Below are 11861 nucleotides of genomic sequence, written 5' to 3'. Positions count from 1 at the left end.
TGCAGCCTTCTCCTAGTGACCTTGAAAATGTTTGTTTTAGGGGGTAGATACACAGGGAGGTCTCAGAAATCCCCAGGAGATTAGATCTCTGGTGACAAGGTACAGTCAGTGAATCAGCCTCCACTTCTCTCTGGGTCTTTTAGCTCCTCAGGTAGGTGACGTGTGAACTGGCCCCAGGGTTTTTGTATGAGCTGTGATCCAGAGAGGGCAGGAGCTGTTACACTCAGTGTTTGGAGGTGCCCTGGTGGGTGAAGGGTTGATACTGGAACTGGTCGCATGTGATTTTGGAGAAGGGGGACGTCCACATGGACACCTCTTGAGTGCGCCCCTTAAAAACATAGTCTCTAGGGCTAAGCTGTATTTGCCTAGTTTATTGATAAGAATATCATGCAAGACCATATCGAATGCCTTACTAAAGTCTAGGTACACCACATCCACCGCTTCTCTCTTAGCCACGAGACTCATTATCCTATCACAGAAAGCTCTCAGATTGGTTTGACACGATTTGTTCTTTACAAATCCATGCTGGCTATTCCCTATCACCTTCCAAGTGCTTGCAGATGATTTCCTTAATTACTTGCTCCATTGTCTTCCCTGGCACAGAAGTTAAACTAACTGGTCTGTAGTATCCTGGGCTCCCAGCTCCCTCTGCCCTTCCCCAGCCCTGCTCCACCCAGGGCTGGTGCAACCACTAGGCGAACTAGGCAGTCGCTTAGGGCACCCAGTGGTTGGGGGCACCAAAGAGCGGCGAGCTCCAGCCATGGCGGAGCCGGTGCGGTACGGGGGGAGGGGAGGCAGCAGCCCTGCAAAGGCGGCGGCACCACTAGCGGCCGCTCCCCTCACCACCACCACCAGGCTGCTGCAGGCAGCAGCGGATGCCTTCGGGTGGTGGCTCCCGTGCGCCCTCTGGCTCCCCCTTCGCTGCGCTTGAGTTCTGTGGCTCCCGGGTGTGTGAGCTGCCCCTCCCGAAGGGCTCCGGTGATCTGCGGGGGACAGAGGCGGCGGGCAGCATCCGAGCGTGCAGCCACCTCCTGCCTGGGTTCCAACTTTCCCGGCTCCCACCACTCTCCAGCCCATGAGTTCCTGGCCAGGCACTTCCCCCACGCAGCAGCAGCCAGAGCTGGGGTGAAGGGGTGGGAAGTTGCTTCGGGCACTGCGGTTCAGGCGCTCGGATGCCGCCTGCCACCTCTGTCCTCTGCAGCTCGCCGAAGCCTGGCATTGGCTCCTGCCCTGGGAGCGGCAGCTGGAGGCGGTGCAGGACTAGAGGGATGCTGCTGTGGACCGTGGCCACCAGGCAGAATGGGGTTCCTGGGAAATGTTCCTGACCATCACCGTCTGGCCGGCTTGACAGGAAACCTTCACGGCGCCGACCCCTACGGTCGATGACCTGAACCTGGGAGTTGTAAATCACAACCACTCGGGGTCCTCTTCCCCTCACGTTGCACGGGCCAAGCCTCCACAGCTTAGAAAAGAAAAAAAACTTGGACTTTCTAGTTGTATTTCCCTGTATGGATTAATCTGGGATATCTATGAGAAAACAACCTATTAAAAAAGTTACATGATTAAATACTTGATATTTGCATTAACCTAACTTTCAAAAATGAGCCCCAACTTTTTTTATTTGCAGTGTTTAAATCAAGAAAAAAATTCCAGCTGCAATGATGTATCCTGCTCTTTAAACTGTTCAGAAAGCCACAGCATACAAAGAAATTAATGTAGCTAACATTTTAAAAAGTAATTCAACTGATTATAAAACACAGCCACAAAACTAGGACAATCATGCCAAGACTGTTGGTTTCACAGTTCCCACATAAGGAAGTGATTAGTAAAGTAAGAAACACATATTATGCATAATTGGAGTCAATGTCAAATAGAAACAGAAGTTTCAGCAAATATTAGTTTAAACTTAAAGACAAACTTTATGATATGAAATCCTATGGGAGGGGCCTATTTTATAAAGAACATTTCAAAAAAGCACTTTTCAGCCGTTGTTGGAAAGTTGTCAGGTCATTTTTAGAGATGTCAAAGATCTGCAAATCTGTTATTGAACTTATTGCTATGGCACTTTGGGGCAGAGGGATAGCTCAGTGGTTTGAGTCCTAAACCCAGGGTTGTGAGTTCAATCCTTGAGGGGGCCATTTAGGGAACTGGGGTAAAGATCTGTCTGGGGATTGGTCCTGCTTTGAGCAGGGGGTTGGACTAGATACCTCCTGAGATCCCTTCCAACCCTGACATTCTACTATGAACACTTGAAAAGGACCAGGGAGATGGGGTTTCTCTACAGAGACACATAATTTTATACAATCCCTTGTGCTGTCACATTATTTAAAAGAGACAAAGAGGATGAGGTGAGATATTTTATTGAACCAACGTCTGTTAGTGAGAGGGACAAGTTTTCGAGCTACACAGAATTCTTCTTCAGGTCTGAAAAGGTACTAACAGCGTCACAGCTAAACACTAGATCTAACAGATAGTTTAGCACATATTCAAGGGGACCATTCAGGGTGAAGTAGCCCATTAACTCCCTTGTAATCCCAGGACAAAAGGGAGATTAGTGGGTTGCAGGTTGTTGTAATTAACCATAAATCCAATATCTTTATGAGGTTCATGATTTTTAATGTCTAGCTCTTCAACATATTCATAAATGATCTACAAAAAGGGTAAACCAGGGGTGGCCAACCTGAGCCTGAGAAGGAGCCAGAATTTACCAATGTACATTGCCAAAGAGCCACAGTGATACGTCAGCAGCCCCCCATCAGCTACCCCACCCTGCTCCCAGCACCTCCCACCCACTGACAGCCCCACTGATCAGCGCCCCCTCCCCTCCTTGCACCTCCCGATCAGCTGTTTCATGGTGTGCAGGAGGCTCTGGGGGCGGGGGGCGGGGAGGAGTGAGGGCATGGCAGGCTCAGGGGAGAGGATGGAAAGGGGTGGAGTGGGGGCAGGGCCTGTGACAGAGCCAGGGGTTGTGCAGTGAGCACCCCCCTCCCCCCGCACATTGGAAAGTTGGTGCCTGTAGCTCCAGCCCCGGAGTCGGTGCCTAGACAAGGAGCCGCATGTTAACTTCTGAAGAGCCGCATGTGGCTCCGGAGCCACTGGTTGGGCCCCCCTGGGGTAAACAGTGAGGTGGCAAAGTTTGAAGATGATACAAAATTACTCAAGATGGTTAAGTCCAAAACAGATTGCGAAGAGATACAAAGGGACCTCACAAAACTGGGTGACTTGGCAACAAAATGGCAGATGAAATTCAATGTTAAATGCAAAATAATGCACATGACAAGATATAATCCCAACTATACATACAAAATGATGGTACCTAAATTAGCAGTTACCCACCAAGAAAGAGACCCTGGAGTCATGTGCAGTACTCTGGAAGCACTAGCCAGGAATTTCTGTCCATAGAAAGCAACAGTTTATTTGTTGAGAGCCTTGTTTCAGTTCCTAACAGCCAGAATTTTTCTGTTGAAAATGGATCCACTGACTTTGCTTTAGAAAGAGCTGGGGTGGCTAGCCTGGAGAGGGTGTCAGATGGAGTAAAAATCGTTAGAGCGGTCGAACAGCCTTCTAACCAAGTGGCTGTGCTAGGCCAGCCTTTTGGGGACACTATGTTGTTGGAACATGACTGTCTCCACGCTGATTCTGTAAGTAAGCAGTCTGGGACTCAGGTACTGAGGAAAGATTTGGTTACTGGTTTTTCAGAGCAGAACAGTCTTACGACTGAACCCTCAAGGATGCAGGGGATGTCAGGCAACTCTCATCTCTGGACACTTTGGATATGTCCTGTAGTCTCTTGGTGGACTTGACATCTGATTCCATGTGGAAGCAGAGGTTGGTAATGGAAGGATAAAAGAACTTGCTAGTGAAAATGGATGGTATCTCTTTAAGACTCAGCCTTGGACTTGGTAACAGTTAAGAATCTGAGAACTGGTAAACAAGCTAGTGTCTGGGTTGATGCAAAGTACCTGACTGACTGGGGGGGAGAAAGACTTGCCCAGCAGGGAGGACACACCCAGCCAGCCAATGGATTCTGCTACACAAGTGTGAAAGTGAAATGAATTATATTAAAGAAATAGAATGAATTAAAGAATGCTGTATGTGCCTTTAAGTAGAAATGAAAAATGCTGCGATCCAGGTGTCAGGAATGCAGACATTAAGGTAGAACAATTGCTCCACTTAAGGGCGATTGGTGAAGTATTAGCCTTAGATGGATAAGAGTTAGTAAGGAAGTAGGAGATGCATGCTGTGCCCCAGGTAAATTTTACAGTTTTGCTCTCTTTGTCCCTTTGTTTAGTTCATGCCCTTCTATCTGTATAAATAAGACTGTTTGGGTCTTGCATGGGGGCTCACATTATCTGGGTGTCATTAGCAGAGCGCTGTGCTAATAAACGGAGTGGTCTGACAAACTGTGAGTCCTGAGTCTAACTTTGACAATTTGGAGGTTCCGCCGATATGGCAACCGTCTTCACTGGGGCTGTGTGATTCCTGACCGTTTTTGTAGGACGACCGTGCCAGCCGGCACCTGGGCATTTGGCCCGAGCGGTCCTCCACCAGAACGGAAAGGCGCACGACCACAGTGAAGTCTATGCCATCGAACCAGTTGGTTCCCACTCTGTTCTGGTAGGGATCCTGGGATGTGACATCAGGAATCTGGTCAGGAAATTATTTCTGTGTTTTGTCTAGACTGAGGACTGTCCTGTCTCTGTGTTTATCCGTCCTCCTGTGGAGTGTTTGAGTCTGGGTGCCATCTCCGTCTGGGGATCGGCCGACCAAGGGGTTCCTTCCTGTCCCCGTGGTCTGAGTGAGTGAAATCTGCACAATCACAGCTGCACCGCACCTTGGGAAAAACCCTTGGTGTGAAAGCAAGGGCGACTGAGGCAGTAACCTGTGGGCTCCTTTTGTGTGTTGCACCGGGCATCGCTCTGATGAACCCGAATTTCCTTCTTGTGTGATTGGTGTGTGAAGTCCTTCTGTATGGGTAACCAGAGATCTAAGTCGGGACAAATCCTTAAAGGAATGCCGGCTCATTTTATGTATTTTAGGAAGGGTCTGGACTCCTGTACATTTCTGGAAAAATGGTCTAGGCTAACTCAGGGAGATCCCAAAACTCAGTGGCCACTGTTAGGATCTTGGGACAAGGACCGAGTGGACATTTTAAAAGACAAACTTGGCCAATCTAAACTAAATTGGCCAAAGGAGAGGTCGATTGTTTCATGAAATTGTGGGAAGAGGCAAATCGTAGATGGACAGAATCGAAACTCACCTCTCTCAAAGATTCAAATAATAAGTTAAAAGCTTTATTGGAAAACTCCTCTCCCACCACTAGACCGAGCGCTCCCCTTTACCCCATTCTCCGAGCAGATCCCCCTTCATACTCCCATTTCCTGGTGGGAAAAGGCGAAGAAACCCCCTTGCTAGATTCTGGGGACGATGATGAGGAAGAAGCATTAATTGGCCTGGCAGCCTTGCGTCGGATCAATAGATGGTCACCCGCGCCCCCATCTCAGGAACAACTGTCACCAGATTCCCCGGCTCAGGAACAATTTCCAGAGATCTCCAGTTCAGACCTGTCCGGATCGTCCGATACCTCTCAGGCCCATTCCTCTGGTCCCGCTTTGCCCCGTAAAAGCTTGCACTTGGACCTTAAAAATATCCAGGCTCCTCTCCGAATCCTGCATACTGGGGGCCAAGACGGGGGTCCCACTTGGAGCTATAAACCCTGGACTCGCACAGAGCTCCTTTCAGTTGTAAAAGGCTTTCCAAGCCCCGGGAAAATCCTACCAAATTCGCAGAGGAATTTTTGTTGGTATGTGACACCTATGAACCCTCTGAGGCAGGCCTCCTGCAGCTGTGCAAGCTACTTGTAGCAGCCCCTAGTGAGCATGAAAAATGGCTCACAGCAGCAGATTGGCTCGCTGCTGACTGCCACTCTACTTTACCAGACACCGGTCCTAATGCTGAATACCGAAAAAAGTGTAAGGAGTGAGCTAAAAATCTATTTGAAGCCATCCCTCGGGTATGGACTCCTAAAACCAACTGGACGGCCATAAACGGCTGTAAGCAACAACAGGGAGAAAACCTGGGCGACTATCACACCTGGCTAACTGACATTTTTCTGCAACATTCAGCAACTGGATAGAAATGGACAGGGCGCCATGGTTAATGCGTTTGTTAATTGTCTCTTACCTGCTATTGGCAATATGCTAAAACAAATAAGTGTTGGGTGGGAGACCGAAACCAAGGACAAATTGCTAACAATTATTCAGGGCAGGGAAAACAGTACTGGGGATGGGGAAAATACCAGGGATGGGGACGTGGTCGAGGGAGGGGCCAAGGAACTGGATTTTCAGGTTATGGGGATGTTTGTAATTACTGTAAACAGCCCGGACATTGGAAGAACGAATGTCCGAGCCGGCCTGGTAACTCTGTAAATAACCAGCTAGACCCCCTGTCGGCACAGCCAGTCAGTCCTCAGCCTTACTTTGTCCCACAGCAATGACGGGACGTCAGGAAATTTTAGCTCCTTTACTACCTCTCACTCCCACGGTTGAGTGTGTGTTAACTATCAATGATTTGTCTCTCCCTTTCCTTGTTGATACGGGAGCTTCACTCTCTGCAGTCCATACTACCGACCTGCCTGCGGTTCCCCGCTCCGGAAAAACCGTGTCCGCTGTGGGCATTACGGGAATCCCAACCCCTTATCCCCTTTCAAAACCTCTACCGGTCCAGGTTGGTCCCCTTTCTGCGGATCATGCCTCCTTCTCTCTGATTCCACTCCGGTAAACCTTTTGGGTCGGGATCTGTTATGTAAGCTTGGCTGCACCATATACTGTTCCCCGGATGGGGTCTATTTACAAATCCCCCAGTCCTCTCTGAGTGATTCTGTAGCCTCCCTGCTGTCTGAAACTTCCCTTTCCACTCCGGTCCCTTGTTGCCCACTGGTCCCGTCCCTTGAACACCTAATTTCACAGGTTCCATCCTCTCTGTGGCCAACCCATCCCTCTGAGGTGGGCCGCTTAAACACTGACCCTGTCTGCATTACTGTGGACTCCTCCAAAGCCCTGCCTCGCCTTTCTCAATCCCCTTTAAACCCTGAGGCAGAGGCTGGCATTGCTCCGGTCATAACCGCCCTGCGGGAGCAAGGCATTATTGTTCCTCCGGTCCCTGTAACACCCCTATCCTCCCAGTTCGAAAAGCTGATGGCAAATCATGGCGATGTGTTCAGGACCTTCGAGCCATTAACCGCATTGTCATACCCGCCTTTCCTGTTTTCCCAAACCCAGCAACGATTCTGGCTTCAATCCCACCAGCTGCAACTCATTTTACCGTTGTTGATTTGTGCTCTGCTCTCTTTTCTGTTCCGGTTCCCCCTGACTCCCAGTACCTCTTTGCTTTTTCTTACAAGGGACAGCGATATACATGGACCACGCTCCCTTTGGGGTGCACGGAAAGCCCATCTTACTTTTCCCAGGCATTAGCCCGAGACCTCGCTGACCTTGTTTTCCCTTCCAGGTCCACTCTAGTCCAATATGTAGATGATCTACTCCTCTGTTCCCCCTCGTTATCTGCCTCAAAAACTGATTCTTTAGTGCTCCTAGCAAACAAAGGTCACAAGGCTTCTCGCTCTAAGCTACAGCTCTGTCAAGCCTCTGTCACATACCTTGGTTTTCTCCTCTCCCAGGGTTCCCGTATGCTCTCTCCCACCCGCGTCCAGGCTATCCTTAGCTTTCCCCGACCCTGCTCCCCACGCCAGGTCCGGAAATTTTTGGGCATGGCTGGATTTTGCAGACAATGGATTCCCCAATATGCCTCCCTTGCAAAACCTCTCCAGGACCTCACTCGACTCTCTGTGCCTAACCCCAGGCCATGGCCCCCTGAAGCAGACTCTGCCTTTGTTTCCCTCAAACAAGGTTTAACTTCTGCCCCCACTTTAGGGCTGCCAGACTATTCTAAGCCTTGTACCCTTTTCTGCCATGAACAGTCTGGGTGTGCACTTGGAGTTCTCACCCAGGTGCACGGAGGCAAGAACCGCCCAGTGGCTTATTTCTCTGCCACTTTGGACCCTGTGGCCCAAGGCCTATGCCCCTCCCTGCATGCTGTGGCTGCCGCAGCGCCTAGTCGAAATGTCTGAATCCCTTGTCCTTCGCTCTCCCCTTCCTCTCATGGTCCCTCGCTCTGTGGAAACTCTGCTGTTACAACGTAACACAAGCCACCTCTCCTCCGCTCGCCTTACAAGGTACGAACTTCTACTGCTGTCGGCTTCGCATATCACCATGAAGCGTTGTTCTCAGTTAAATCCTGCCACTCTCCTTCCCTTGTCTGATGACGGTGATTCCCACGACTGCCTTGCAACTGTCTGCTGTCACCGTCCCGCGCTCTGACCTTTCTGATGTCCCTCTCCCTAACCCTGACCTTGTTTTGTTTACTGATGGTTCCTGTTTTCGAGACAACCAAGGTCGTCTCCTTGCAGGATACACTGTAGTGTCACTCTCTGAAACCCTCGAAGCTGCGCCTTTACCTTCTGTGACCTCAGCGCAAGTTGCCGAATTAGTCGCCCTCACCCGTGCCTGCTTTTTTAGCGGAGGGACCATTTACACTGACTCCCGCTACACTTTTGGGGTTGTACATGACTTTGGCACCCTCTGGCAAGCTCGGGGTTTCCTTACCTCCACCTGTACCCCTATTAAAAACGGCCCCTACATTGCTGCTCTCCTGTATGCAGTGTTACTTCCCTCTGCCCCAGCTCTTGTTAAGGGTCCTGGCCACTCAACGGCGGATACTGATGTTGCTAAGGGTAACGCATTTGCTGACGCCTCTGCTAAACATGCTGCTGCCATAGAACCTTCCCCAGATGCATTTCTAGGTTCCCTTTCTGTTTCTATACCACCAGCATCCCTCACTGACCTCACCCTGCTCCGGGACTCTGCCCCAGAAGCCGAGAGACTCCTGGGTTGCCCAGGGTTGCTCTCTGCATCCTGATTCCCTTTGGCATTCGCCTACTGGTGCCTTTGTGGCTCCCTTTTCACTCTACCCGTCGATGGCCGCCCGGCTACACAGTGTTTCGCATGTCGGAAAGGAGGGGCTGGTCTCTGCTGTAACTAAGGCGGGATGGTGGGCCCCCATTTCAGCTCTTTTGCAGCCCACCACTGGGCTGCCTGTACCACTTGCCAAAGCCACGATATTGGTAAATCTGTAAAAGTGGCTCAGGGATTCCGGGCCCTGCCCCAAGCACCCTTCTTGCATTGGCAACTTGATTTTGTACAAATGCCTAAGTGCCAACGATATGAATTCATCTTGGTTGTGGTATGTTTATTTTCTGGTTGGATTGAAGCCTTTCCTTGTCGCAAGGCTGACTCACTGTCTGTTGCTAAATGTTTGTTAAATCATATTATGCCTGCCAAGGGAATTCCTGCCACTCTGTCCAGTGACCGGGGTACACATTTTACCGGACAAATTGTTCAACACCTGGATCGTATATTACATATCACACACCGGCTGCACTGTCCCTACCACCCACAAAGTGCAGGTGCTGTGGAAAGATGAAATGGTGTACTTAAGAATAAGCTTACTAAGGTTTGTGAATCCACAGGGTTAAGCTGGCCAGCAGCTTTACCACTAGCCCTTATGGAAATGTGATCCACTCCATCCCAAAGGCATAAACTGAGCCCCTTTGAAATTGTTATGGGACGCCCTATGCGAGCTGTGGCTACCATTACTCCAGTCCCAGACCTGAACTTGACTCACAGTACGCTCCTTCAATACTGCAAGGGATTAATGCAAGCTGTAAGTCACTTCCCTTCACAGGTTCAAGCCACCTGGCCGACAGAACCCACCTCCAATGCTTGCCACAACCTCGAGCCAGGTGACTGGGTCTACATATGGCACCATCATTGGAAACACGCCTTGGAACCCCGGTAGAAGGGTCCTCATCAGGCACTGCTTACTACCCAGACGGCTGTTAAACTGTCTGGCATCGCAGAGTGGATACATGCTTCGCAGTGTAAGAAGACACCCTCCCCGGCGAACCAATCATCACCTTAGTCAATTTTGACTCCAGAAGAAGACGTAGAGGAACAGCCTGCAATACCTTACAATCTGCGCTCTCGTAAGGGTTGCCAGAAGCAGACAATGACCTAAAGCAAGGCCCAAGAAGAAGCAGTAGCGAGCCTAGCGCCTGCTGCCTGGTAGACATAAAACCGTGACTGCGGTTCCCTCAGTTGAGGTTGTCAGAACCAGAAGGGCCCTGCCTCCAACATGCGCCTCTGGTGGCGCCTGTTCCTCAGCTGCTGGTGTCTTAAGGTCTGGGGAGCCCACAATGAAAATTCTTTTATCCAGCAGCAAGTGTGGATAGCTCAAACCCTTAATATTTCTAAATGCTGGGTCTGCAGCCACATCCCAGCCCACTCTCAAGCTGGTGTTCCTGTCCTGGCTATCCCACTCAATTCCCCAGACCTCACTGGAGGACCTCGCCCGTTTAACAAAACATGGAACAGTGGGAATAAATGTATCTAAATGGATAAGTGTGGTAGAGGGAAAAGGTCACTGGTGTTGGGTGTGGAATGGGACAGGGCTGGATGTGGGAAAAAGCCGTTGCCTTCAGCATATTGTGGCCAATTGTGTATGAGATTATTCGAACAAAACTAAAGAGTGGCAGGCTGGGTATGGGGACATGAATTTTTTCTCGACTTGGGATTAAACATAAAAATCAATCTCATGTTCCCCCTACAGTAACCTTAGTAAAAATAACACAATCTTTCAATGCCATACAAACACTACCCCTCCTCGTAAGGAGCATTACCCTGTGCCCTTTGGAGGATATTACTCCTCCTTTGCAGGCACCTATGTGACAAATGGGTGCAACCGACCCTTCCCAGCCTTAATAGGCCATCATTGGGTTTGTGGGACCAAAGCTTATACTGCGTTACCAGCTAACTGGTCAGGTATCTGTTATCCCTCCCGACTCTTCCCACAATTCCGAGTGCTAGGGTCCTTCCCACGAGAACGCCTCCGTAATTCAGGTGAAGAAGAAGGGACTTACCAGATGCCCAATGGTATGTAAATAACATAAGCCCCTTAACCTGGGAAGAGGCCATTGGCGGTTCCCTTATCCCACTTGGGGGAGTCATACACCATGCAAAAAGGCTCCTGAGGTTACAAGCAGTAGTTAAAATAATGGCAAATGAAACCGGAGAGAGTTTAAGAGCCCTGGCCAAAGAAACAGGGGTGATCCAACAGATGGCCCTCCAAAACCATCAGGCATTGGACACAGTAGCGTATCTGGCTGCCAACCACACGGCTGGAGGAGCTGCGGGGCGGCAGGCCGGAGTGGAAGCTGCGCCTGCGGGCTGGTGCAGGCACAGCCAAGCGCTGGGACAGGAGCCGGGGACAGGCGGCAGCGCAGGAGGGAAGGTGAGCGGTGGGGGTCTGGTCTGGGGGCGTGGCCAGAGGGGGAGTCGGGGGGGCGCCTTTTTTATGTGTTTTGCTCCCCCTACACTGAAAACCTGGCTATGCCACTGATTGGACATAGTTCTGGCGGCCAAAGGAGGGACCTGTGCTCTCATTGGAAAAGAATGTTGTGTGTTTATACCTGACGATACCAATGAGGTAATAGATCGCGCTAGCCATTTAGAACAAATCGCATATCTTCCACATGAAGAGCCGAGTTCTTTATGGAAGTGGCTAAGTAACCTGTTCAATTTCTCTGGCATAGGAAACTGGTTGTTTCAGGGAGCCCTGACTATCCCATTTGGACATAGGCGGCAGGTTTGTATAATTTTTGGTGGGGCCCAAAATGGTGGTGCCCTCCCCCCCACTCCCGCCCTGTAAGCCGATATAAAATGAAGCTACAACGCGTCAGTGCCACA

This window comes from Mauremys reevesii, linkage group 18, assembly GCF_016161935.1.
Source record: "Mauremys reevesii isolate NIE-2019 linkage group 18, ASM1616193v1, whole genome shotgun sequence".
NCBI lineage: Eukaryota > Metazoa > Chordata > Testudines > Geoemydidae > Mauremys > Mauremys reevesii.
This window is presented reverse-complemented; position numbering follows the sequence as displayed.